The 23,511-nt window shown below is 49.9% G+C and overlaps 1 protein-coding gene across 2 annotated transcripts in view; it reads left to right on the forward strand.

Annotated features, from left to right (window-relative positions):
• COL8A2 (collagen type VIII alpha 2 chain) overlaps nucleotides 1-23,511 on the forward strand; it is a 125,695-nt gene that overhangs the window by 38,610 nt on the left and 63,574 nt on the right. The window contains exons 2-4 of one of the 2 annotated variants that reach the window (XM_074976194.1): nucleotides 4,674-4,758; nucleotides 6,162-6,245; nucleotides 6,798-6,852. The exons of the other annotated variant lie outside the window; for it this stretch is intronic. The gene's annotated coding sequence lies outside the window, so the exon portion shown is untranslated. The remainder of the gene's footprint in view (nucleotides 1-4,673; nucleotides 4,759-6,161; nucleotides 6,246-6,797; nucleotides 6,853-23,511) is intronic. 2 annotated transcript variants of the gene reach the window in all.

Here is a 23,511-nt window from a genome sequence, read left to right on the forward strand (position 1 = left end):
CAGTGGACTGCCAGCATGTGGGGACCACTCATAAGGACAGGCCAACGAGATTAAAAGAGGTCTCGCTTGTCAATGAAGAGCAGGCCCTGGGCATGGTCACCCCCAGCAAACCATGCAGCTCCTGAGGAGCTCTGGTCCAGCCAGAATGGAGCTCCTTTTAAAAGCTGCAGCCTGCTCCTCCCTGTAAGCGACACTCGGCTAACGCAGCTCCAGATTTGTTTTTCCCCGACGTGATTTGAAGCATCCAAATCCTTTTCCCTTTTGCCGCTGTGCAGACTTGTCTGACGGAAGCTGCCTCCAGCAGCTCATGTTATGTTGACCTCTCAGGGCACACACGCAGAGCGCTGTTGTGCTCAGCCAGGAACATGTATTGCACCTCTTGTGGAGGGGAGGTTACCATGAGCTGTGATCCCCCAAGGGGGAAGAAAAGCACCAACGAGATGATGTGGGTTTTGTTCAGATTTCGCATTCCAGGGCTGTAATCCAGATAGTCATGAGAAAACTGAGGGCTGAGGGAGTCTGAACCCTTTCAGGAAAGATAAAACGAGAGAGCTGATTGCAGCTTTGAGTAGCTAGAGATGAGTATTTCCATGGGTGTTTAAGCTGTTTGCTTCTGATAAATGCACGAGATGTGTGTGTTTGGAGGCCGGGGGATGTTTGACTAGTCTATGACATCAGCTGTGCCCACAGCAATTTGCCTGACAGCAGAGCTGGGAAGCAGAGCTCCCTGAGCCCACCTAGAGCCCTTAACTTCCCCCCAGGAGGAGGTAACTTGCACAACAGGCTGAGTGCTTGTCCATTCTATGGGGAAGATCGACCCAGCTAGGGTCAATCTTCTGGGGTTGGATTTCACCCACTGGTAGAGACACGCAAAATCCAATTGTCTGGGATCAGCAGTTGACCCCTGTGCTCCTCAATATCTTGAGGAGTACAGGGAGGTGGCTGGGAGAAATGCTCCTGTCAACCTCCCTCTGTGTGGACAGCCAGGTAAGTGGATTGCAGATAAGTCAATTGCTGTTGCTAGAATTGCCTGTCGAGGATAAACTTACCTGCCGAGTGTAGACCAGGCTGGAGTTGGAGTGCCAGACGTGAGGAGGAGGAGGGGAAGCCTCGTGCTAAAGAGGAAGGGGAACCACGTCAGACACTAGCTGGGACATCGGAGACCCGTATCTCCTCCTGGCTTTGCCAGGGACTCCTTGTGTGACCCCAAGCAGCTCTTTGAATTTCCTCCTGCCTTGCTTCCCCACCTGGCGGGGCTTGTGTCCTGTCTATCACAGGTACAGTCATACCCAGGGATCCTGCAGGGCTTTGCACTGACCCGTGTGGCCTGGATATCAGCTGTCAGGCTGAGGCCAACCTCAGGGCCAACCTGTGTCACTCCACAGCATGGCTGCCTCTGCTGCAGCCGTCCCTGACGCTTTTCATTGGGCCCGATTCTGCCCTGTCAGCATTTCCCAAGGAGCTTGTTGGCAGAGGATCCATCCTACTCTGAGTGCTTTCCATTGGCAATCGCTGCTCTCACTCGAGCTCCTCCCACCACTGGGCTGCTCTTGAAGAAGCTTGTCAGCTGGGGCATTGGCTGTGGGCTGTGCAGGGTGCAGCTCCTTGCTGGAACCGAAGGGATGAGCCGGGTATGCATCAGGGATGAGCCACCAGCGCAGGAAATGAGTGCAGATGACATCCTGGCCTGACAAATGTGCATCCTTTGGGTTTGGCTAGAAAGTCTGGGAAGGTGACGGCTTCTACGGGAGGGCTTTTCTGTGAGCGGATGTGCTAGCAGCTGTGCTCCTGCTAAGTACAGTCGGGCAGGGAGGAATGATGGCACGTGCTGCTAACCTGTGTTCCTCACTTTCATTGCTAGCAAAGGCTCCTGTAGAAGCGGCACACCCCAGCTCAAATCAGGAGTCACTCCACTCCAAGCCAATGGAGCTAGGCTGGTGGAAAAAGGAGAAACAAGCCCAAATATTTAGAAACGTCCTAACTGCACGGTGCTAACCTGAATCCACTGTCTGACTGCACAGGCTGGTGCCAGCCCTGACTGTATGTTGGCTAATGTTACAGGGAAACGATAATCATCTGCACCATTAGGGGAAATTTCTTTGCAAAGATACTTGGCGCACTACTGGCTCCAGATGGGTTATGCGTAAGCAAAATGCCCTGTAGGTTTATTACCTCCCTTTGCCTGTCAGTCAAACAGGAGTAACAACCTTCACTGTAAATGGCTTTGAGCTCTATGGATGAAAATTAGAGCTAGGTGGTATTAATTGTTATACTAAACTGAAAATTATTGAGTTCACTAATTGGATCTTGGTACATCTTCCTGCTCAGCTGGCCGTAACAGTAATATCAGTCACGCATTGAATTGTGTGTTTTGCATGGGTTAAGCACAGTGTTCTCTTTAATTTTTACCATTCATGGGTGGAATAAACTTGATGTGCACCACCGGTAGAAACACACTGCCCACTGTGGGGGCTCTGCTAATCAGCTGGGTGACATCTGAATCTCTTCTGGGTGGCCGCCCACGTGCTCAGCTTCTGAAGAACACTGGTTAAGCATGATTTCCTCTTTATTTTTGGGAAATCCTGCCAGACATCAACCAAAATTCCCACTCCATACATCCTGGTTGAGGGCAAAGGTCTCCTGCAGATAGCAGATCAAATGCCCTGTTCGTGGTACAGGAATGGTTTTTTGGGATGCAATTTTTCTGCTTTCTACAGAAAGCATTTTCGTTGCCCTCTGGTACCAGCATCCTCTTGTCCTGGGCTCTAGGACAGCAGCAAGCCAGTGAGTTTTGATAGGGAATGCTGTTTTTATTAGTGGACTAGTTTTATGGGCTCCTTTGAGCTTAACTCAGAAACCTTGTGTAAGATTCCATGAGAAATTGGCTGGAAGGCTGGAAATGTCTTTGAATTTAGGATCTCTCCTTAACACTCGTTAGCAGGGTGTGATGAAGTAGCATTTATGGGGATTTTATTTTATTCCCCTTCTTAGGTTGCAGGTGTTTCCTGCTGTCCGGTAGTAACTCCATGTGGGTGCCTCAGTGTCCCTAGGCACAGCATCAGTGCATAGCTGGTGATGAAAAATTCAGGATGATGAATTCTCACACATACACAATGACCTTCCATGCTCTTTGTAACCTAGGCAACCAGGTGACACTTTTTTCCTGGAGAGAAAACAGGACAAAGGCGGGAGGAGGGGCCTGGCTGGTCTGAATTGGAACTGGGCTGTTGGGTGGGGCAGTCTCGTCTGGTTGGAGAGTGGGGAAGGGGGCCAGGACCCCAACTTGGGGACCCGCTCTGGGCCTCTCTCCCCAGGATGGATGGTGCTGACGGCTTCTGGTTCCTGTGCTGACAAGTCTGTTCTAGGCTGTGTCCCTGTCACCTTAATGAGCTTTTGTTCTCCCTGCTCAACAAGGCTACGTCTACACGTGCAGCCAACATCGAAATAGTCTATTTCGATGAATAACGTCTACACGTCCTCCAGGGCCGGCAACGTCGATGTTCAACTTCGACGTTGCTCAGCCCAACATCGAAATAGGCGCAGCGAGGGAACGTCTACATGTCAAAGTAGCACACATCGAAATAGGGATGCCAGGCACAGCTGCAGACAGGGTCACAGGGCGGACTCAACAGCCAGCCGCTCCCTTAAAGGGCCCCTCCCAGACACAGTTGCACTAAACAACACAAGATACACAGAGCTGACAACTGGTTGCAGACCCTGTGCCTGCAGCACAGATCCCCAGCTGCCGCAGAAGCAGCCAGAAGCCCTGGGCTAAGGGCTGCTGCCCACGGTGACCATAGAGCCCCGCAGGGGCTGGAGAGAGAGCATCTCTCAACCCCCCAGCTGATGGCCGCCATGGAGGACCCAGCAATTTCGACGTTGCGGGACGCGGATCGTCTACACGGTCCCTACTTCGACGTTGAACGTCGAAGTAGGGCGCTATTCCTATCTCCTCATGAGGTTAGCGACTTCGACGTCTCGCCGCCTAACGTCGAAGTTGGTGCCGCTACTTCGAAGTAGCATGCACATGTAGACGCAGCTCAAAAGTCACATCTGCCTGTGGGTGGGGGCTGGGCCGGGTGACCCGCCCCCACACCCCGTGACACAGGAACTCACCTGTGAATGGGAACAACCCCAGATTCTTTCCTGTCAAAACAGTTGAGTCTCTGTGTCTAACTGCAAATAGTACCAAGACAACAGGTCTGGCAGCTTTCCCTCTGTTAGCACTCTTTAGAGCTCTGTTACTGCCAAGGGACTGCCCCATAAGAGAGTGGAAATGAATAGACAATGGCGGGGGACCTGACCTGGCTCATAAGCTCTTGCTGATACATAAATGCATTGGTTTAGCCTGGGATTTGTTTTCTAAACTGCAAGGTGGATCCTGGGAGCTTATTCTCTTGCAATGATTGTATGTCTGCTAGAGTGAGCCCTACCTTTTGGCAAGGTAATGCAGTCCTGCCATTGTTCATTTGCAGCTTGATTGGCTGGGAAACCTTTCCACCGGCAAAAGCCTGAATATGGGGGCACAAAGAAAGAGAGGGACGGGGGGGACACATGCAAATTAGTGCCCCAGAAACTGAAAATGCTGCAGGTTCCTACCTTTAATGTGAATAACTCTCTCTCTCTCTCTCTCTCACCTCGACATTGTGATCCTCTGTTATTGGCACTAATAGCTCTCGGCAATGAGCACGTGGAAGAACACCGGATTGGCATGAACCACAGCTAACCTTGTGCCTCAAATCTGGGGGCAATGGAGAGGTGAGGCATTTTGGATACTAGTGCTACAGAGCGTGGTGGCCCAGCCCCAAGGGCTGGGAAGAAGTAGTGGTGGGTTATCGTACCAGCTCTGTCCCTGGCTCTCTGGGCAGATCACCTTAACCCTTGTTCTAGTTTTGTGGGACACTTGGCCTGGTTTGCTAACAGGCTAAAGGACCTTCATTTCTCCCACCCTGTGGATTTCTGATCAGGGTAACCTACCGTCTGTGCTCAATGCTGAGAGAGGAGGCCAGCTGCATACCTGGCAAGATGACTTTCTGAAACTGTTTGTTTTTGGAACCTATAATATAGCCAAGGAAAGAATTGTATCCAACAGCAGCAAGCCCCTGAGTTTGCTTTATGACAGAGGTTCTATGGTGAACCCCAGGTCTTTGAGGGGCTAAACATCTGTAAATTAGCCAAGTTCCAGACATAAATGTATTGAAAGAGATGTCCCTTTCATCTTGCTAATGAGTGCAAAGATGCTTAATTTCAAACCTGGGCAAATCTCTTCTGAGCTGCGCTAAGATTGAGGGAGAGAGATTAAACATTTTTCATTTCAAGAAATGTCCTATATTTTGGTAATTTTTAAAATTTGAAGGCATCATCTCTGTTGCTCCTCTGAAAGGTGGTTGTATAACAGGAGTTTTCCATGCTGTGCAACACAACCTGAAAGCAGGCATGGGCCTGGCTTTATGGTGGTAACTACAGGTTGAACCTCTCTAGTCCGGCACCCTCTCATCCGGTGACATCCATAATCCGCCATAATGTTAGGTCGTTGGATGACACTTATCACAGGCGTGACCAAGTTTCCTGTGGTCCCATAAAGGTTTTTTTTCCAACCCCCAGTCCTGGCTGTCAGTGTTCTGTGCTGTTCCTTTGCTATAATTTACTCCAAATGTCTTCTATGAGCCCTGTTGCCAGTGGAAGTGCTGGTAATGCTGCTAGACCAGAGGTGAGCAAAATTTTTGTGTCGGGCCCTGCTTTTTGTCCCTGCAATTAGTAGCCCCCCCCCCCACCTGTCTAATGTCATCCAGAGCAATGGAAAATTTTGGTTATGTTTGTATATTAAAAATAAAATTGGCCTGTATTAGAAAACAAGTCTGTAAAATGAAAAATTTTTATGAATCAGCCTATCCACGTGAATACACAGACACAGTTGCACATTTCAATATTTTTAACGAGATGGGTGAGCCTGAGACCCAGCAGCTGATCGTGTTGCTCCCTCTTTATGAAATTTCAGACATGCCCCAAGGGGGCCCTCCCTCTTTGCCCACCTCTGTGCTAGACACCACTAACCTCCCATCGTCCAGCAAATTCTCTGGTTCAGCACCAGTCAGGTCATGAGGGTGCCGGACTAGAGAGCTTCAACCTGTGCTACACTGGATCTCACCTCTGCCTCCTAGGACAGGGGCTGTGCCGGCCTGCCAGCCAGAGCCCACGGAGGGGAAGAGCAAGCGGTGACCAGACAAGCTGTGATGACGTGCTAGGTAAATGACAAGATTTCTTAGGGCTGAGTCCTTACGAACCCTCGGCCAGATGTCCATCAAAACTCCCCCTTGGTGAGAGACAGTTCTAGCGGCTGAACGCAGAGCAGACGGATGCCCCACACTAGGAAAGCGAGTGCTGAATGAGCAATGAGGTGTGGCCAGAAGCAGCTGCAGCAAACTGGCACAGGGAGGCCAGAGTGCCCTGCAGGTGGTGAGCGACCAGAGGCTGGAGGCCTCAGGTGGGGCCGGAGCCGGGATCCTGGACCTCACTGGAAGGCAAAATCTGTCAAGACACGTGCAACAGACAGGCCCCGAGGTGTGTTTCAGAAAAAAGGGTTAATTGAGAAACCCCACAAAAGTCACATGCTTACAAGCTGTGAAATCCCCCAGCAAAGGCGGGGCTGTCAGTCATTCTTACCCGGCAAAGGGAGGGCAGGAACCAGCAAGCGGCTCCAGCTGCACAAAGGGGCTGACTGTGTCTCCTCTCTGAGTTTGGGGCACGTCGGGCAGGCTGTGCTGCCATCACTGACTGCTTGCGCTTTCTCCCTTCAGCGCCATCCCATTGCCTGGAGGCTAGACCGCGGTCCGATCTTGCACCGGTGTCCGGGTATGTTTCCCTTTGTCCCCTTGTCTTGCTTCTCTCTTCTGAGCAGCACGGTTTAAATCGAGCTGGGTGCTTTCATGGGGCTGGGAATGGGTTCTGTGGGGCTGCCCTTGGTCTCTGTACCACAGGGGCTGTACCCTGCAAACTTGGCCACCAACTGCTCCAAGTTACCCCAGTGAGGTGGGCAACACAAGAACAGCTGGCACTAGCTTCTTAGCTGGGCACTGCTCAGGACACTGGAGCCTGTCTGAAATGGCTGGAAGCAGCTGTGATTGCAGGGTGAATAGAGACTGAGGGTTTGGTGCTCTGGATATATCCCCTGGAAGCCACAGAGCATGGGGGTTTAAGAAACCAGCTGTGGGGGTTTGTCCTGATCCTCACCCTGGTGAGGCACCCAGTCCCGCCAAGGAAAGTTTGGACTGAGTAAAGACTGTAGTTAAGGCCCAGTGGCCAGTCAGTCATGGTCCTTCCCACTGGCTGGGTCTGAGGGCTGGAAGGCAGAATAGGGTTCAGGGCCCACGGAGACTCTTCACTTATTGGGGTCAGAGATTGGAAACCCTCAGCCGTTGCTAATTAGCCCTGGTGCATTTACCACTTTAAAACCATGCCTGTTTCTGCTTTCCTGCATCTGGGCTCTGGAGCTTTGTCTACCAAGGGTCTCCAAACATGATGCATCCCATGGGTAGCCAGTCTGTGCTGCAGTACCGGTACAGCCGCTGGATGGCGCTATGTGCACAGCTGGGTAAAATCACCTTCTGCCACCCTCATGGTTCTCCTTTGCCATTCACATCCCGCCCCCCACCTCAAGATGGCAGCAGGTCTCCAGCCCCTTGGCCCGCCTGCATGTGGTTCTATAGTGCCACCTCCCAGGTGCATCGCGGAGCACATAAAGCTCCTAGTTCCACCTTTAGTGCAAGCAGATTCCGTACTGAATTTGAAGGCACCTTCCCCTTCTACCACACTTTCCCATAAATGGTGTGCAATCCTAATGGGGGGCAGGGGACCCAGGGAAAGAGGCCATTGCAGGCCTCCGTACTGCAGAGTGTGTGTGTCCTTTTGCAAGCACCTCCTCCTGGCCTTGCTGCTCTCGCAGATGTAGAAGTCAGCATTGTCAAAGGTGGCTGAGGAGCACATGGGTCCCAGCCAATGCTCCCTGTAAGCTGCGCTCTTGGGCAGTTGCCCAGGAGAGATTCAGGTGCCACCCAGCTGGTTAGCAGAGCACCCACAGGAGGCAGCGTGTGGTTCTGCAGGCATTGCACATCCACATGTGCCTTAGTGCACCTAACCAAATGTATTCTGCCAAATGGATTGAAAAAATTAGGGGGAACACTGGTCCCAACTTGGAGCACCTTCATGGAGACTGATTTTCAGAGAGAAGTAAGAACCCACGGCTCCCCTGGCTTCTCCAAGGAGGGCTGGTGCTTGGCAGCTCTGGGAAATCAGGCCCAGTGGGTCTGTAGTTGAGTATCCAGTCATCGGCATTTGGGGTCAGTGGCCGTTGGTGAAAACGTTGACCTGAATGTGCTGCCCTTCGGTAAGAAGACCAGCCCTCGGAGATTAGCAGGGTAGCCTTGGGGCCAGTGTTGGTGCCTGGGAGTTAATATCTGACTCATGAAAGCCGGTTATTGGGGGATGAAGCACACACTCTGCACAAACAGGGGACTATAAGCTCTCTGAATGAGTAAATCCACTGCCAGTTGTCCATGACATGAGAGCCCGTTACACACACCGTAGGAAGACGAGAGGTTCTGCCTACCCAACGAACAGAGCGGCTTATTGCACATGTGATTAGTAAATGTCGCGTAGGGGAGGAAGGATTAGTGAATGTACATCGTGGGGAGAAAAGACTTATTGAACATGTGACCACCCCAGAAAGTGACACATTGTGATTGTAATAAGTGAGCCTGTTACTGACTGCACTGGCTTTCCACGCATTGCTTTCCTTGGACAAGGCCTCTGAAGGGTCTGCAGCTCTGCAATAGTCCATCACAAAGGTTCCGTCGTGTTTTAAAGCCCTGGCATTGCAGCGATTCCAGGGTTCCCAACCATTGCTATCTACAGTTACCCTCTTCTGGGAGCTGTGAATCCAAGATCCTCCTGGAAGCTGGGAGCCATTGGTCTGTAGGGAAATGGGGATAGAGTGCAAATGGAGCTGGTGGTATCTACAGCTCTGTAGCAGCTAGGAGTCTGATGCTGATCTCTCTAACAAAGGAGTCATTCAGAAGGAGCAGCATTGAGTAGTAACCTGGTGTGATGGCCTGGATCACAGAGATCCCCTCCAGACTCTCACCTCGTGTTCCGGTCATCCCACTTGCAGCCACTTACATCCCACTCTTCATACTTCATCAACTCACTTCTGCTTTTGGTCAAATCCAGCGTGAACACTTGTTACCCGGGGGCAGTCGGGAGCTGTGGCTGTCTCTTGCACTCATAGAGAGTGATCTCTGTGAGCTTTCTCTGGGTAGAACCTGTTGGCAGAGTAAGATGGATTTAATGGAGGTTTTGGTCCCACTGGGACTGTGCTCCTGGGTGCTGTCAATCCCCTGTAACTGAGCCCCACTCAGAGCTGAGCTGTGCCTCTTACTCCTCCGGGAAGTTGTTACCCCAACTCCGTGCCATTGCTGGGGGAGCCCAGAGCTCCTGGGCCAGCAGGACAGGGTGGCGGAATGCCACAGAGGGCAGGTAGGTGGGCTCAGAGGCAGTGTTCCCTGTGAGCAGAATGCTTGGGCAGCTGCCCAGCTGATTAGCAGCCCACACGTTTCTAACTATGGTGCACATAAGCACATGCCATGGTGTGCACAACAAAATTTATTCTGCACATGGATGGAAAAAGTTAGAGGAAACTCTGCTCAGTGGTCTGATCAGCATATTAGGACACCATCTTGAGGGGACCTCTGTGATCCAGCCTGTCACACCTGGTACAGGAGAGAAGCATCGAGTGTGGTGCCGTAAATCCAAAGCCACTGCAGTGAGGTTCATCTGCATTTACACAGACAACTGCGATCAAGGTGAATTGACCTTAGCGGGCGAACTTGCCCATGTTGTTTTAGTACATGTGAGCAGACCTGCTAACTCGATTTAATTCATTCTGCACCTTTTTATAGCGATTTTAGCAGTAGCTCTTTCTTTTATACGAGATCTATGGGGTACTCTTTAATATACCTGGTAGGGTGGCTGTTCCCAGACCCTACGTACCCTAGGTGAGTACCTTGGCTCTGGGAGTTCTTAGTGCCGTGGCTGGTATGCTCGGAGCACTAGGATTGCTGGCAGTCTCCTAACTCGGGCCCCACATATTATCACAGAGCTGGTAAAGTATCTACAGGTTGAACATCTCTCATCCATCAACTTCCGCAATCAGGCATGATTTTACTTAGCCAGATGACCACTTATCATGGGGTGGCCAAGTTTCCTGTGGTCCCATAGAGTTTGCTTACAGCCACCAGCCCTGGCTGTCAGGGTTGTGTGCTATTCATTAGCTGTCATTTATCCCTAAAGGGCTTCTCGGAGCCCAGGAAGCCATGGCAGTGCTGGGAATGTGCTAGACAACGTTGGCCTCCTGTGGTCCAGCAAATTCTCTTGCCCAGCAGCGGTCCAGTCCCAGATTGGACTAGAAAGGTTCAGCCTGTAGTTTGTCTTGGTGTGGGACTAGCCACTTGGCCTGTGAATGAGGACACAATCCATGCAAGTGAGTGGGCTCAGACTGGGGGAAAGGAGTGAGACAGCTGAAATGTACTGTCAGCTCAGGGCTTGACCCACACTGAGCCATTTGCCTGATTAGCCAAGCAAGGGCTTCCTTGGCTGGCAGTGCGACTGTTCCCATGAGGATGGGGTGTGTATGTGGGCCCTTCCCCATCCACCTCCTTGACAGTGCTTTTCTTCACAGGTGCCCGCTGCCTGGCCCACCTAAAGTGGGCGGCTGTAGCACTGCAAGGGCGATCCATGCACTTGAACATCCACTGAACTGAGCAGGGGCTGAGGGGTATCAGCATCAGTTCCCCCTGGGACTGGGACCTGGCTGGTTTTGCATACAGTGCCCTTCCCGCTGCTCTGTTGATGGTCAGTTTTGTACCTGGCTAAACACAGGGTCCTGGAGGCCATCAAAGCTGGGCCTTATTGAACAGAGGGAGGTGCTTAGTTCCACTCATGTCAAACCTCCAGCCCTGGATGACAACGAGCCAGGAAAGGACTGTTCTGGGAAGTGACTGTGACAGGAGCCTGAGTGACAATGAGGAAGGCTGGGGCGGTGGTGAAGTGGCTAGACAAGGAACCTGTTCCTGGTTCTGCCGCAGATTCCCTGGGTAACTTTCAGCAAATCACTTAATCGCACCGGGCTTCAGTTCCCCTTTGTAAAAGAGCAGCCATGACGCTTTGCTCCTTCCCTGGGCTGTTGCAAAGAGCTGTTGGTTAATGGTTGCCAGCAGTGTTCCCTGCAAGCTGAGCACTTGGGAGAGATTCAGGTGCTGCCCAGCTGATTAGCAGAGCCAAGCCATGCATGCAGCCTGCAGCGTGTGTTTCTATTGGTGGTTCACATCTGCACATAATAAACTTTATCCCACACATGGATGTTAAAAATAGGGGAAACACTGGTTGCCAGTTGCTCATTGCTAGATGTCCCCTAGACAGGACCATGTCCAAAGCTGCGTGCTTACCATAAAACCTTGCTCATTTTTGTGCAAATTCCCTTGCTCCAGGGCCTATCTTATCCGATCTTGCCTGCCTAAGAACACGACTCCCATCTGGCAGGTCACTTTATCCTTTCTTATTTCCCTTTTTCTCTTCCCGCTCTTCTTTCTGAGCGAGAGATTCAGTCGAGTCTTCGGTGCAGAACTGTATTTTAATGTAAACCTAGCTCTAAGGCAGCTTTTTCTCATTTTTAAACTATTTCATATCAACCCTTGGCCTGACATTTGTTTTCTTTGAATTGGGTTGGGAAAAAATGGTCTACATTTCTAAGGCTATCGTCTCTGGAATTTTGGCAGGCGTCACGTTGTATCTTTGAAGAAACTGCAAATGCAAAACAGAAGGCAAATATTAGTGAAACATAAACAAGATTTTCCCCCTTGGTAACCCTAGATATGGGAGCAACAGACATTTGTCGTGGGAAGGGCAGAAAATCAAGGCATGGATTGGTGACAGTCATTCAGGACTGGGGCCAGTGGTCCCTCTAAGCTGATCACTTGCGTGGCTGACCGGGAGAGGTTTGGATGCCACCCAGCTGATTATCAGAGTGCCCACAGCCACCTACTTTTGGCAGCTTGTGGTTCTATGGGTGGTACACATCCACACATGCCTTGATGCACATAATAAAATTTATTCAACTCAATGGATGGAAAAAATTAGCAGGAACACTGGTTCAGAGGTCAGGAATGGTGTCACAGGAAGTAATCAGAAGTTCTAACAGCCTGTTCCCCGAAGGCCAGGATCCTGTACGGCGTCTGCTCCTGAAACCTGATTACGTTGTACAGATTTAATGTTTCCTCTGGGGGAACAGGCTGCAAGTTACTTCTCCCATTTCATGTATTCTGCTGACTTTCATCAGGTGCCTACTGATGAAAAGCCCTCCACTGGCTAGCGTCTGAGAGGCAGCCAGCTTCTTCTGCCAACAGCTGGAACGAGGCATCTGCTGGAGGGGGAAAAATGTATGGGTTTCTCATGCCAAGCCCGCTGTACCACAACAAATTCATATGGAATTTATTTTCCAATGATTGTACCTTTCCAGAGCACGAGATGGAGCTCATGAATATATTTATGTGCTTAGCCCTGGCGAACTTTGAAAGAGCGAGCCATTTAGACTTAAAGAGAAGCGGGGAGGGGGGAGTCCAGATTTGAAATGTTTCCTTTGTCTGCACAAAGAAATTAGGCCCATTGTTACAGCCCTGTGCACACAACCGTCAAATAAGATTATATCGGCGAGCATTGCTTGTTTCCCTTTATAACTTACAGCTTGTGTGTCTGGGAGCAATTAGAATGTCTGAGATGTAAAGAATCTAAGGGGGGGAAATCCACTTGGGAGGCAGCAGTTGGTTTCGGCATGCATAGAAGGAAATACAGAGAGTTGCCATCCAAGAGGAGGCGCGTTGCACTGATTTGCAATTGAACTCTGAAATATTTTCTGTTGTGCGATTCTGTGTGTGTGTGGGGGGGGCTACGTCTACACGTGCCCCAAACTTCGAAATGGCCACGCAAATGGCCATTTCGAAGTTTACTAATGAAGCGCTGAAATGCATATTCAGCGCTTCATTAGCATGTGGGCTGCTGCGGCACTTCGAAATTGATGCGGCTCGCCGCCGCGCAGCGCGTCCAGACGGGGCTCCTTTTCGAAAGGACCCCACCTACTTTGAAGTCCCCTTATTCCTGTGAGCAGATGGGAATAAGGGGACTTCGAAGTAGGCGGGGTCCTTTCGAAAAGGAGCCCCATCTGGACGCGGCGGCAAGGCGCATCAATTTCAAAGCATCGCGGCAGCCCGCATGCTAATGAAGCGCTGAATATGCATTTCAGCACTTCATTAGCAAACTTCGAAATGGCCATTTGCGTGGCCATTTCGAAGTTTGGGGCACGTGTAGACACGGCCTGAGAGAGAGAGACAGAGAGAGAAAGAATCAAGTTTTGTAGAAAAGACAAGGTTACAGTGTAAATCATTGACTGCAAGTAGGGCAGGTGAAGGTAATGGAGCTGGATTTCCCAAGGCCTTGTTTTCCTTAGGAAGGTTCTTTTTTTCATGAGGGCCATGGCAGATGCCAGCAGCAAAGTATTAGAGGGTACCTTCTTCAGCATGTCTTCATGGCAGACACTGAAGCTCGGTCCCCTTACACTGGCTGTATTCAGAGATGGGTTAGGCAAGCCTGTAATCCCAGCTCTCTGCCACAAAGCTCTGAGCAAGGCCCTATGGATAAAAGCTAGCCGCTTAGCTGGTGCGAGTTAGCTTCATTAACTCTGAGGGAGCCACATTGGTTTACACCACTCAAGGATCTGCTCTACCAGCTGATTATGTTGGGAGGGAGGGAAAATTGCTTTAGTAAAATGTTGTCCTCTAGCTCCACAGCTGTGTTCTCAGCATCTGAGAGCCGACTAGGCTGGTCCCCAAATGCGCTCTTGCTCATGCTCTGGTCGTCATCACATCACGACGGAAGACTGACCTGTGCATTGTGCACCCGTAGAATTGTCGGTTAACATCCTATTGTAGAAATCTTATATCCCATCTCCAAGGACAGAGAGAACTGGCCACTGCTCCCGCCAAGAGCCAAGTAGGACTTGGAAGGGATTTATCCTGGCTGTGGATAATGGGATTATATAAATGGTGTATGGGGTATAAAAACCTCCTGCTGGAGGGCGTAAGCCATCTTCCAGCCGAGGGCGGGGTCAGGAAGCAATTCCCCTTTTGGGCGGGAAATTCCATTGTGTGTGTTGGGGGGCTGTTTTTGCAATTTTTCTCTGGTCAGAAAGAGACTATTGGGCTGGAGAGAGATTGAATGGGGTTGATACTGACCTTACCCAGGAAGAGTCACAGAGAGGTAGCCCTGTTAGTCTATAGCTTCACAAAACAAAAGAAGCAGTCCTGTAGCACCTTAAAGACTAACAAAATAATCTATTAGGCGATGAGCTTTTGTGGGGCAGACCCACTTCTTCAGAGCCATTACTGATCTAGTGTTTTTAAAGACCAGGTCATCCCATTAAGGGTCTCAAGCCGAGTGCTAAAACACACCCTGAGGGGCTTGATCTTCAGAGGATGGTGTTCACCACTGCCTGAAAACCCAGCCCCCTTGTGATGTCTCAAGATAGGAAACCAAACTCCCTAGAAATTTAAGCCTTTCTGGGAGCCAGTCTTGGGGTGTAACCATCGTGCTGCAAGAAGCAGTGGAAATGCAGCCGGGATTGGACAAGGCAGTCCGTTAGTGCAGGGAGATTTCCTGGCCTGCGCTAGGCAGGAGATCAGACGAGATGACCCCTCCAGTCTCTTCTGGCTTTGACGTGGGTGGATCGTCTTCCCAGGCTAGGAGGCACTCCTCAGCAATATCCCTGGGGGAGCATCACCACCTCTGAGGGGAAAACCCCCCACATCTTGGGTGCTCCTGAGCCGGACAAATGGCCAGCTGGCAGTGTGTGCTTAGCACCCCTCCGGACTTCCTGGGAGAGCTACTGCAGGAGAGGACAATCCTGTGGAAACCTAGCCAGGTGGCAGCCCTCCTTGTGGGACAACCTGTCATCAAAAGGTGGCTAATACCTAGTAGGGGAAAGACATGGAGTTCTACGGTAGAAGGACTCATGAGAGATGAACTATTTTACCTCAGAAGCAATGATTCCGGTGTGCGTCTGGCTCCTGGATTCGGTACAGTCTTTCCTAGCCTAGAGTGCAGGTAAGACTTGGGAGAAGAATGGCTCTTAACGTTTTCTATGCTGGAACACCTGCTATGACTAGGGGAGGCCAAGGGTGATGATGGCGACCCTCCAGCACAACCAGAACAATCCAGGTTGTGCAGACTTGAGAGAGAGATTTGCCTGCAGGCGGTGTGGGTGTGAAGCAGGCCACTCAACAACCAAATGGAAGCAACTATATAATTTACCACAGACACTAGGAGTGCTTAACAAACAAGCAAGTTTGGTGGAGGACTTTGTGGTGAATTTACAAAGTAGGTAACTTAACATTTGACTGTACAAGGGGTGTGTGTGTGAGAATACGGTATATAACTTATATAATTATACAAACTGGCTCAAACCCAGCAGTCACTCGTGCATGTGTCACTCCATAGTGACTCTTTGAAGCCAGCAGTCTTACTCCAGTTCTGCACACATGTAAATTAGCCCAGGATTTGGCCCAGTGACCACAAAATTATTATTAACAGCAATAAAAATACTATGACAGTAATCTCAAGGTTGTGCCAGCAGAGGAGTTAAACACATGCAGTTCTCGGCTGCTCCTCTCAGAGGCCAGCAGATAATCCCAAACAGTTCTCTGTTGTTAACCGACATGCCTCATTTCAACCTCCCAGGGCACTGTGTTTTGTATGTATCCGACTCCTATTAGCTGCCCCGCAGCCTCGGCCAGTGTGTAAACCAGCCTCACAATACCTGCCTCCTCTGTGACATTGGCCATAAATCTATTTCTAGCACAAATTCCTGGTTTCTGTATTGCCTGTTAAATTGATTGGGCCAAATTCTACTCTGTTTTGTATCCTGTTTTATCCCACTGACCTAGTCAGTGCCAGATCTGGCCCAGTGTGTGTCAGCTGGCAGGGAGCAGAGAGCAAGGTGTTACCTTGACCTGCTAATTTTGTATTTTACAGCATGAATGTCTCAGGCTCAGGTTGGAAGCAGTTTAGGCTGAACCGTGCTCAGCATGGCAATGCCTAGCAGATTCCACAGCCTAAATGACTTAAGCTGGGCCTTACCTGCTAAGAACTTGTCATTGCAGTCCATCTCCTCAGTTATTTCCATTTAGGGGAACAGGAGGGCCAGTTTGGGCTCCCTGTGAAGCTGGAATAACTCGGAGGCTCATGCTGGTCTGACTGGGAGGAGAGTGGCTGCCAATGAGTCAGAAGGCGTTCCCCAATTTGGGAAAAGAGGGTTGTTACAAGTGTATTTTCGGTCTGCCCACCCCCATGCCACACTGGTGCAGGGCCCCACTCCCCTTTGTGTCCACATTCAAGCTTGCAGCCCTGTAGGGAGAGAATCTGTGAAAAGGCTGGAGGTGGGGGCACAGCCCCAAGTGCTGTTCAAAGCACTGGTCCTAAAGCTCCTTGCTAGAGAGGAATCATTAAAAAAGAGACAAGGAATCAGACCAAGACTATTTTACTGCCTCTGTATGAATCCATGGTACACCCACATCTTGAATAGTGCCTGCAGATGTGGCCCCTCACCTCAGAAAAGATCTCTTGGCCCTGGGAAAGGTTCAGAGAAGCACAACAAAAATGTCTAGGGGATTGGAACGGCTTCCATATGAGGAGAGATTAAAGAGACGGACTTTTCAGCTTAGAAAAGAGGAGACTAAGGGGGGATATGACAGAGGTCTATGAATTCATGACTGTTATTTACAGAACACAAAAACCAGGGGCCAGCAAATGAATAGGTAGCAGGTTTAAAGCAAACAAAAGTAAGTATTTGTTCATGCAGCTCACAGTCAACCTGTGGCACTCCCTGACAGAGGATGTTATGAAGACCAGGACTTTAACAAGGTTCAGAAAAGAGCTGGATAAATTGCTAGAGGACAGGTCCATCAATGGCTGTTAGCCTCAGAAGCCGGGGACAGGTGACAGGAGAGGGATCACTTGGTTACCTGTTCTGTTCATTCTTCTGGGGCACCTGACATTGGCCGCTCTTCAACAGCCTGACGAGGCTTCTATCCCCCGGAAGTCCTGCTTCTCCCTTGGGCTGGCCACCCTGCACTGAACAGTCTGAAGGCCTGATTCTGCTGCCCTTACTCACACCGAGTAGTACTTGTGCATGGACCTTGTCCCACTGAGCTGGACAATCCCATAAACACCCAGCATTAGCCCAGCTGTAAGGCCAGCTCCAAAATCATGACTTTAAAAGAAAACAGTGAAGGCCCCTTTTTCTATTGTTGAAAGTCTTCAGGGAAGAAATATATATTTTTAAAGGAGGGGTTTGGATCAGAAGGAGGGTCATTTGCACATGAAGCAGTTCCAGGCACATGCTGCTCAGCTTAAATTACTTGGGAGTTTCAGTCTGAAACGTGTAACTTTATCCAAATAGCTGAAAAATGATTGATTTAACTCCTTGGGAATTTACATATCTACAAGCAGATTAACGGCCAATGTGTCTGGAAAGTCACGAGTGGAGTGATGAAAAGACTTGCGCAGAGGAGGAGAGACCTGTTACAGAGGTTCCACTTCAAGGCAGCGCCTAAAGAAACCCCAAGGGGACAGGAAGCTGCCAGTGAAAAGGACGAGCGTGCCAGTAAGGCTCTTCTGACGCCTGTAAAATTAACTGTCCCAATTACTTTAAATCACTTGGCAGTAGGCTGACCACATGGTTCTATGGCAAATACGGGACAGAAACATGGTGATTATACATCTCATAGAACTGGAAGGGACCTCGAGATGTCATTGAGTCCAGCCCTCTGGATGGGGATGGGGGGCTGCTGTCCCCTGTCAGGGGTCCTGCAGCCTCCTAATGAGAGGGAGTGGAGTATGGGCGTTCCACAACCTCCCTGCAGCAGCCAGGGGTTCCTGGCAGTAGTGGCTGATGAGCTGGGCAATGGGGCAGCTGCCCCGTGGAGGAGCTTCCACGTAGCAGGAGTTGCCTCCCTGAGGTGTAGGAGGATGCTGGGGAACGAAGCATCCGCCCCTTGGAGAGACTCCCTGGCAGTGGGAGTGGTCTCCCCTGGGTGTGGGATGCCAGGGAATGAGGCAGCTGCCCTGTGGCAGAGCTCGCTGGCAGCAGGGGCTGCCACTGTGGGATGCCAGGGAGTGGGGCAGCTGCCCCATGGATGAATTCCCCTGCAGCAGGGGCTGCTGCCCCAAAGTGCAGGGCATCAGGGACCAGGGCAGCTGCTCTGTGGAGAGGCCCCAGGTGCCCTGAGACACCAAGTGCCAGGGAACAGGAACCTTGCAAAATACAGAACAATTTGCCCGTTTTCTTAAAAAAGTCAGGATGCCTGTGAGACAGCTTAAATAAGGACCTGTTCCGAGAAAAACGGGATGGCTGGTCACCCTCCCTGGTGGTGATATCAGTTAAACATTGGAACCAAGGGGGCCATGGAATGGAGTCACAAGACACACCCAAACCAGAAAGACAGGACTTTCAACCTATGATATTAAAGTTTCATGACCGGCAGAATAAACATTATGGAAAACGAAATGTTTCTCTTCCCAGGCAGCCATCTTCATTGGGATGCTAAAATTGTATACCCTGGCACTTTCTACATGACAGTCAGCTCTTGGACCAAGTTCTCTTGTGGCCGGAAAAGCAACAGAAAAATTCAAAAGACAAGAAAGTGGGTGTGGTGAGCTCCCTCGAAAAATAGCTCAATGCAGGCTGCAGCACACTGAAGACATGGAACTCCAAAAATAATGCGACATTGGGAAGAAAACGCTGCCGATGAATGTTGCTCCAAATTTCCCTGAGATGCAAGAGACGGCTTCTGGTGGGGCTTTGTGCTGGAAGCCTCTGAAGGAGGAGTTTCCAAAAATAACGACAATCGTACAGAGCTGGAAGATCCTACTTTTGAAACTGTGTGGATAACTGTAAAGCAGCTGAAGGCTTTGTGGCACATGCATTGACAACGCTCCACAATCACCTGCGGCTGTTAGCGTACAGAAAGTACTATGGAGTGCCTTTGGAGAAGACAGATGGTTTACAGATGGCATTACTGATGGCTTTGTATTCTTAATCAAAACCACTGTGAACATTCTTGGAGACAGTGCAGCAAGAACTCTGAGGTTGGTGCCCAGATAATAAAATTACTTGATAGTGATGGATATGTTTTTAAATCTTGTGACAGACAAGATACTGGAGTAACTCCAATGGAGAGCTCTTGTCCAAGAACCGCTAGCTATTTAAAAGATCTGGTCCATCAAAAATGAAAATTACCTTTTTGTTTTTTATGGCCTTTTCCAGTTCATTCAGTTTTGGCTCCATAGATGTGAGAGCTCGTGAACCATAACAAACCAGCTGATTTGGTCAGTCTGGATAACTAGACAAAGGGAGTCTTGGATATGTGGTGTTCACATATGTTTTGCACTTCTATTGTTCAGTGGATCAATTTTACCATTTCCCACCCCAGAGGGGATAATTAGCAATCAAATTATTACACGCAATTGACCTGTTGCATCCATTTAAATCACTGGAATTGCTTTACTGTGAATCAGAGAGATGCCAAAACAACAAAACACAGTGACTATTCTCCTTTCAACAAGTCCCATCAGAGGGCCAATATTTATCCTTAGCTTATGTCAGTGTCTTCTTCCAAGTATGTTGCTCAGATGAGACAGTAATGAATGTGATTTGTTTCTCATGACGTACGGCCGTACTGGAAGACAACTAAAACAATAAGTGGTGAAGAACATTGCTAAGACCATGAACAGCCAGCACAAGTGGCACACTGAAATTGACTGTTAACGCTTTATTGATCTGATCAGTAGCATTTTTCACTGTGACAGCTATCCTTCCTCCAACAACGTGCACTTACAGTGCAGCAAAATTTCAAGAACAGACTTTTTAGTGTCTTAGACAAAAAATGGACATGCCTGAAGAATCCATAAAAACCAGTCCTGTGGCACCTTAAAGACTAACGGGTTTATTGGAACGTAAGCTTCTGTGGGTACACAATAGTGATTGTTTTGGTTCATTTTGGTTATGATGGAGCTTGCAGAGGTTGAGGGGAAAATAAGTTTCACCAAAGACCAGAATACCATGTGGTCCAATGGACCATGAGCGACAAGGCACTGAACTCACAGTTAGTACGTGATCTTGGCCCAGTTCCTTATCCTTTCTCTGCCTTTACTTCCCTTCCTACCCTTTGGTCCTTCAGGGCTGGGTGTGTCTCTCCCAGTGCATTCTGAGCACCTGGTTAAATGGGGCTGTGCTCTTGGCCAGAGCTAGCTATCTACCACTGCAGTACAGCTGTAATACTGTGATACTGCTAGCCTCAGTGGGGACACCAAGGGATCCTAATGCATCCCCTGTGTTACTTGAGTGCAGTTATTGGAGTTTCCCCCAGGAGACAGTGGTACTCTTGGACCCTGATGTTTTGTGTTACAAGGCTTGTGGTTGATGCTCTTCTTTCAGTTCCCGCAACACCGTCTTTTCTGGGCCCTGTCCGTATTGAGTCTCTGCACTGTTGGTGCAGCGGCGTTAAGGATAAGCCACAGGTGTTGCAGCTGACTTTCTTTATGTTTAGGAAGCGGGCGAAGTTCAGTCAGGGCTTCCAAAGTATTGTGCTCCGTGGCCCAAGCAGATTTGGAATCTATTGCAGGAAAGGAGTGGGGGTTGCATTCAGTTCTGTCCTGTGTGGACAACCTAGGACAAGTCACCTGGAGAAGGCGTGGGACTGGGAGGTTCTTAGTCTGGGAAGTGGAAAGTCTTTGCAAGGGGATGGGTGTTCCGCAGAGTCTGAGCACCGGGTGCTGCTTCCAGATCAGCCTTCCGGAGGTATTTCTCATTGGCAGCCCGTGTAGTTGGCTTGGAGGTCCATGCAGCATGTCCTGCCTGATTAGAGAGAGTGAGCACAGCCAGTTCCAAGGGGTTGCTACTTCCTGGCAGTTCTGCTCCGAGTGGCATGAGGTTGGAGATCTGCCATTCATAATTCTGAGGCAACTTTCGGGGAGGCGGGATAAGGTGACGAAAGGCAGTATTTGGAGAATGGATAAGCCCCACTTCGCTGAGTGTGGTGGTCACAGGCTGCTCTCTGGGCTGACCCACTAGTGAGGAGGTGAATCAGGCGGGAAGGCCCCTGAACAAGTGGGTTCTGCCTGGACGGGAGCACTGAGTGCAAATTACAAATTCTAATTCACCAACAACCAAGCTGCCCGTCTGAGCGATTTCTAGCTCCAACTTAAGCAGCTTCCTTGTGGGCCAAGGTCCTGTCTGGGGTTTGTTCCCTGTTGAAGAAGCTGCATGCTTCCTCGCGGCATGGCCCAAGCGTTCGCTTTGAAAGAACGTCTCCTTAACACCTACTCCGAAAACACTGCCCCATCCCAGGAATGCAGTCCTGGCCTCCAGGGAGACTGGCCCAGTGTGACTCTTTTGGTTCAGAATAGATAAAACAAGAAGTCCTGTGGCACCTTATAGACTAACAGGTATTTTGGAGCATAAGCTTTCATGGGCAAAATCCTGCTTTGTCAGATGATGAAGCGGGTCTTTGCCCACAAAAGCTTATGCTCCAAAATATCTGTTAGTCTACAAGGTGCCACAGGACTTCTTGTTGGTTTTGAAGATACAGACTAACTCGGCTGCCCCTCTGACACTTATCCTAGTAGATACTGTCTCAAAGAGCAACGGAATCCCTTTGAGGAAAGGGGAAGAACACTGAGCTGGCCAGTCCATTTCCTGAAACCAGCTGCTGTCGCTGGGAGCTGTAGCTGAGGGATGGGCTCAGGAAACAAACTGCAGCTTACCAGAGCTTAGCCCTGGCATCTCCAGCCTTGCATCAGCCCACCCATATGTGTTATCGCCCCTGCTTACCAGTGCTGCTGCTGCTGCTGATCGTTGGAGCCAGGGAATCTAAGGTGAAACACATCATGTCCCGGATCAGTGGTTCCCAACATTGGCACTAGTGTGGCCTCCCAGTCATGCCCCCACCAAACCCATTCATGGACTCCCATCAAAGCCAACTCTAGCCACTATGTACACTTCATTACATGAAAAGGGGGAACCACAGCCTAGATTTTTGGATGGCAATAACATTATTGGAAGATAATTTTAAAATAATATTTGATTGTAACTTTGCAATGTATTTAAAACTTACTTCCTATGATCATTTTTATTTGTCTTTTATTCTTTTTCACGGACCGGCTGCATACCCTAGGTTGGGAACCACTGTCCTAGATTCCTATCCTGGGACTCTTTTAAGAGACATTCTGCTGATTGTCCCCTGCCTTGTGTCACCCCTGTGCTGCAGCAGAGGGGAGGCAATAAGGGAGTGCCTGTGGTGAGAAAGTGATTGCAGGAGCAGCTTTACTATCCTGGGGCTTTCTGGAGTGTAAAAGAACTAAATCACAGATTTACAGGCAGGTGCAGTTGTAGCCAGTAACACTGAGGGAAAGGGATTTCACAAAGTGACAGCCTGCTTCCAGCTAACGTGCCGTGGGAGAGGGCTTTAGTGTGTTGCTCTACTGTGGTTTTATTCTAATGTTGCCCTTTTGGGCATTCCCAGGGAAGGCCAGAGCCAGCCTGGCCCTGAGTCTCTTGTCAGTTACGAATACTTGCTGTAACAGCTGTGCTGTGCCCTTTCCCTCCGCTCTTAGGGACGGCATTTTGTGGTGAGCAGGATGCAGCTGGGGGAGTCAGGAAAGCCGCATTTTAATCTCCACTCTGCTGCATGAGTTTGAGAAAATCAAGACTCCTGTTTCCCCTCCACTCCTTTCCTACCTTTCCGTTTAGCTTTTAATTCCTTTGGCTTCCATCTCTTACCATCTGTTTGCATCCCCAGGGAGCGCTGTGGGGCTCAGTTCAGGGCTGAGGGTCTCCAGGTCCTACTGTAATAGCCATCATGTGATATGTCAAATGCACAATGTTGTGTAAGGAGATGGTGAACTGCAATCAAACCTCTTTGTGGTGCACCAGGAAGACAGTGTGATATAGCAGACAGGTCATGGAGCCGTGAGCCCAGGAATCCCTGGCTCTGCCACTGACTTGCTATGTGCCCTTGGGCCAGTCAATTTATCCTCCGCCCCCATCTGGCTTTACACTGATGTAACTCCATTCATGGACATCGGTAGAGTCACAGCACTGCTAGGATGCAGCCACTGGCGCTAATGAGATCAGAGGCAGGTGCATCACCTTTGCTTGGCTCCAGTGCCCCCTTGGCACAGTGGGAATCACAGCACTTGCTGACCTGTTGTAATTTCTGAGAAACCACAGGTGTGCACAGGTTGTTAGAGGCAAGAGAAAGAAGTAGTCCCCTGTCCCAGGAGCTTTATGGGCGAAGGCCTCCATCCCTCGGCTTCCTGTGAAGTGTGTCCATGAGTGTTTGCGGGAGTAGGTCT

This window comes from Carettochelys insculpta, chromosome 24 (assembly GCF_033958435.1).
Source record: "Carettochelys insculpta isolate YL-2023 chromosome 24, ASM3395843v1, whole genome shotgun sequence".
Lineage (NCBI taxonomy): Eukaryota > Metazoa > Chordata > Testudines > Carettochelyidae > Carettochelys > Carettochelys insculpta.